A 5,189-nucleotide genomic window follows, 5' to 3' on the forward strand; every position below is an offset into this window, starting at 1 on the left:
GTGTAATTATCTGCAAGACACGTGTCATTTCAGGATCCTCCTTTTGTTCTCTAGCTGCTTCTGTATCTCTCAGACCAGACTACCCCTCTGGCTGGGCTCCGCACTCTGGCTCTATGGTTTGACCCAGTGCTGCCTCATCATTTTTAAGTATGTTTCAGAGGTCCAAGAAATGATATCTCAGCTTTGTGGGAAGCCTCCTCTAAACTGATGGCATTGTGACATCTACTCTAATCAGATGCAGCCCCAATTATTATCACAGAACCGCTCCAACATTCTGCTGGGTTTAAAGCATCTCTGTGCTGAGGGAATTTTGGAGGAGACAGCTCTTGCATGGTTCATTAGTCTGTCACCCCTAGACCTTTACTCCTAAGTGCTATTCTCAAGAGCCTTGTTTTAAATGACGTTCGGGAAATTCTCTCTCACTTAGAGCTTGGGTGGTGGCCAGGCCTTTGCTCTTCCTGGATGGGAATTGCCAACAGACCCAGATGTTTTCTGCATCAAAACTAGATTTGAGGTGTTTTGACTTGGCAATTTGACTCTCTAGACATGACAGTTGAACTCTTTTTAAAGGGAGCTTGGGAATTATTATCTGGAAATAATTCTCCAAGTCCCCCCTGAATCGAGGTTTGTCAGCTGTTTGCAGACTCTGGCATGATGGTACATTATTGCAGAGATTGCTATTTACCTAATTCCACCTATGTTGTTAGCTTTGTCTGCTATTTGAAATATTCCTGATTGTTGTATCCATATTATTCCTAATTGCTCTAAGTTTCTTGTCCACTGCATGTATTATTTTGCTATGATGTTTCTTCATACTCATAACAAAAGACATGCATCTCATTCTTAAAAAACAATAAAGAAAAGGAATGAATGCCGTAAGAACGTTCAAATAATGCAATATGTACATGAGAAATTTGGATGAGTAATCATTTTGAATAACGCAATATTTACATGAGAAATTTGGAAAAAAGACCATCACATCTAAATCCCAATTGAGTGTACCACAGTGAAGCCTGATTGATTCATTAACTTCAGGAGAAGATGTGCCTGTGTTTCATCAGCAGCAGCTCAAAGCAGTCACCTGTTCATTCCATCAGATACTGATCAGCTCTGAAAAAATGAGGCCCAGTGCAAAGAGAAATAACCTCATCACCTTGCAGCCTTTGCTTAAAAGGTTTCCTTGCAGCCTTTGTGGCCAGGGCAGGAACAGGAGGAGGACTGCCCAGACATGGCTGTGTCTGGAAACTGACAGAGGCAATTTGCCAACAAAAGCCTCCTGGCATCCTCACGGTACAGAGCTCCTACGAACCTTCTCCAGTTATTCCCTGTTCCAGCACCCAGGAGGACATTCAGTGATGTCAAAGATCAACATTTCCAGCTCACAGACTTTCTCATACTTCTCAACTCATTGAAAACAATGGTCATTTCTTTCCATTTCCCTAAGAGACATTGGACATTATTCTTTTGTTTTCTCATGCTGCAAAACCCTGCGTCAATGACTTGATAGAATTTGGTAAGTTTTGTTGATTGTAATTGGTCTTTTATCTTATCCCATATCTAACAGATAACCAGTGATAACCTTGATGAGATAATACCCTGACAAGAGTGAGCTGTTTCAACATCAGAACATAGGAGCCTTTTTTAAATGAACGAAAAGGGGGAGATGTCATAGACAGGTAGAATAATGATAAAAGAAAGGCCCTATGAAATCAGGCCTTGTTCTGCCATGTTAATAGCTGGCCTGTCATCACTTCTGAGTGCAGCTAAGCAGTTACAAGTTCCCATGTGAAGCCATTGTGAGAATGAGACTTTGTGAGCAATCTGTTCTGAGGGTGAAAAACAAATGCACCTGCAACAACAAGGGATTTGTCCCATGAGAATTAGTGAACAGAACAGGTAAACAATACAATAGAGAGATCTGATGCACAAGTAAAATCTATTTAATAACCAATAATAGAATAACTGATAAGAAATCTCTGAACTAACTAAAGTTGCACCACACAAGGTTTTTCAAACTGTGTAAAATGAGTTGTATGAATAAAGAATAAAGAGTTCTCCAGCTCAGCTGGGTCCTCTGGGATTTCAGTTCCCCCCTTCTTTGAGGCTTTGGGTTCCTCCTTCTTTGGGGCTTTGGGTTCCCTCTTCTTTGGGGCTTTGGGTTCCCTCTTCTCTGAGGTTTTGGCTGCCTTCTTCTGTGGGATTTTGCTTTCCTTCTTCTCTGGGGCTTTGGTGTCCTTCTTCTCTGATGCTTTGGTTTCCTTCTTCTCTGGGATTTTGGTTTCCTTCCTCTCTGATGCTTTGCTTTCCTTCCTTTCTGATGCTTTGCCTTTCTTCCTTTCTGATGCTTTGCTTTCCTTCTTCTCTGAGATTTTGGTTTCCTTCCTCTCTGATGCTTTGGTTTCCTTCTTCTCTGGGGCCTTGGTTTCTTTCTTCTCTGGGATTTTGGTTTCTTTCTTCTCTGGGGTCTTGGTTTCCTTCTTTGGGATTTTGGTTTTCTTCCTCTCTGGGGATTTGCTTTCCTTTTTTGGGATTTTGGTTTCCTTCTTCTCTGGGGTCTTGGCTTTCCCCTTCTCTGGTTTTGGAGGTTGCTTCCCCACAGAGACACCCTTCTTGTCCTTCTTCTGCATCTCTTCCTCCTCTAAGGCTTTTGCCTCCTCCTCAAGCTTTTTAGCTGACTGCTTCAGCTCCCTTCTGCAGACAAAATAGAAACCATGGCTGAGAGTCCCTACCAGAAACTTGGGCTCCCTAGTCCTGGCTGGCCCTGCACTTCATTCCTTGACCCTGAGGCCATTTCTGTGAATTCTCCTCAACCCACAGAGGCTGGGAACATCCCAAGTGAGGCCATTGGTGGAAGGGGACCTCCAGGCCCAGCCAAACCTCAGCTTTGCCATCAGAGGCTCTTGACTGTGCAAGCTCCCTCTGAAGGCACAGCCAGACCCCTCCAGCCCCTGCCCAAGGCTGATCCAGCAGCTCTCTGTGCTGGTGCCTGAAAACGCCCTTTGTCTCTTGGCTTCCCAGTTTAGAGCAGAGCACAGATTGCTGACATCTGCTTATCTCTCCTACAATTCTTACTCAGCTCATTCAGCCCCCTTCCTCCTGGGCATAGCTGAAGCATGATTTTAAAGAGTTCAGATTTCAGCTGAGGCTTAGAAGCAATTCCCATTGATCAGGATGTAAGTTAGACAGGCAGACCATAGGTTAATGATTATGAGATGCTAAAGCCAGAGCTGAATGTTCTATTGTTTACCATGAGGAGCTTCTTTCTAGAAGGAAGTGGAGGAAGTGAACTGTTATAAGAACATCTTGAAACCAGGAGAACAATGCTTAGGACCTGGGCTTGATGTCAATCAGTCACTAAGCAGGGGACCTTGGATCGTGCAGAGGGTCACAGAGACCTGATGAAGACATTCCTGACTTCATCCCTTAAGACCACACACCCAATTCGAGACCCGAATCAAGGGAGGAATTGCACAGGTGTGAAGGACCAATGAGCTCATTTGAATACAGAGCGGGGATGGGAGGTGCTGGGCTTGTGCAGATGTATTGTATGTAAGATCTTGGGCAATAAAGAGAGGGTAAAGAACCTTGGACAGCGCGGTCGCGCCTTTTAGGGACGGCTCTGGTGCCTCCCGCCGGTGTTAATAAACACACCACTGTCTAACTTTAATTAGTTAGAGAGTCTGTGTCCGTGACCTTCGGTTTTAATGACTCCTAGCCTGCTCCTTCATGAGAACAATGCTATCAGTCAGAAAGCAAAGGCTGCAGGAACTCCTCTCCTGCAAGGCAGGCTCTTGTCAGCCAGATTTCCTGCTGGAACCCAGCTGTGACCAAGCAAACCAGTGCTGGCTGCCATGGAAACCATTGGAAGCAGCCTCGTCCCTCTCCTCCCCATGAAACCAACTTCAGCCTGGCCTGAAGAAGTGCTGATGCACAGGCTGGCTTGAAGCAGCCTCCACTCCCAGCTCCACCCTTGGCCTGTGTGTCCTGAGCTGGGCTGCCTTGCTGGAGCTGAGCTTCTCCTGTGCTTGCCCACAGCTGCAGATGCAGGGGAGCCTAAAGGACATGAGCTTTTCTGGCTGCTGTCCCACCATAAGGAGAACCCTGGCAGATCAACATTGCAAGGGCTTCATCTGGGGCAGCAGCAGGACCCAAAGCAAGGTTTGCTCTGTGCCCCACGCCTGCCCATACCACAATGCCACTGTTTTGGTGAAGAAGGGAGATGATGAAGAAGATGCCACTCAACACCATGCACTTCAAGCCACCTCTAGAGGCAGTGCCAAGGCAAGCCCAGAGCTCAGCTCCCTGCAGGCAGCAGCTAAGCCAGGAGGGCTCAGCACTCAAATAGAGAAGAAGATGTTCTGTCTCAACAGGAGAAGGTCCTTCCTCTCTTGGGAGCCAGGGAGCTCAGAGTGGCCATCCCTGTGTTGCTGCTGGCCCTTGCTATGCAGCACCTCTGTGCTCAGAGTCCTTGGAGCAGGGAAGCCCTGCAGGGACAATAACCCATGGCAGAGCAGGAGCCCATGGAAGGCTGACTCACCTCTCCCTCAGAGGGGCCTGAGAGCCACAGTTGATCTCCCGGGGGCTCAGGGAGGAGCTGACACGTGAGGCCTCCCCGGGCACCAGCCCCTCGTAGCTGGGGCCTCCCTCCACGTGGCACAGCTGAGGGACACTGCAGGTGCTGCTGAGGTGGCCAGAGAAGGTGGAGGAGACCTGCTGGCTCTCTCCTGGCTGCAGCACAGCTGGCACTGGCAGGATACTGAAAGCCTGGATGGAAGACAGGAGAGATTGAGGTGCTGAGCATGGCAATGGATGCAGAAGAGCATCTTGGAGCAAAGTGCAGCTGTAGCCAGAGGGGCCTATTCCCCAAACACTGCCAGAATCACCCTCACCTCATCCTGCATCCATGCCACTGACCAGTGCAGGGACCATGGGGAAAATCCTCTCCCATCCTCACGGGTCAATGCATTAATTAGTACATGACATGAAAGTGACCTGGGATGTCTCCTGGCAGTAGAAATTCTCTCTGATGCACAACTTGCCTTTAAAAAGTTTCAAAACTTCCTGCTTTTAAAAAGGAGGAGACTCAGAGTGAGAGCTCTTGGAGCTGAGGGAAGGAGCTCAGCCCAGCTCATCTGACTCCTGAGGCTCTTCCCCTCTCTCTCTGATTTAAATGCTGCTTTCTCAAGGTG

The sequence above is a fragment of the Agelaius phoeniceus genome, unplaced genomic scaffold (genome assembly GCF_051311805.1).
Source record: "Agelaius phoeniceus isolate bAgePho1 unplaced genomic scaffold, bAgePho1.hap1 Scaffold_113, whole genome shotgun sequence".
In the NCBI taxonomy this organism is placed as follows: domain Eukaryota; kingdom Metazoa; phylum Chordata; class Aves; order Passeriformes; family Icteridae; genus Agelaius; species Agelaius phoeniceus.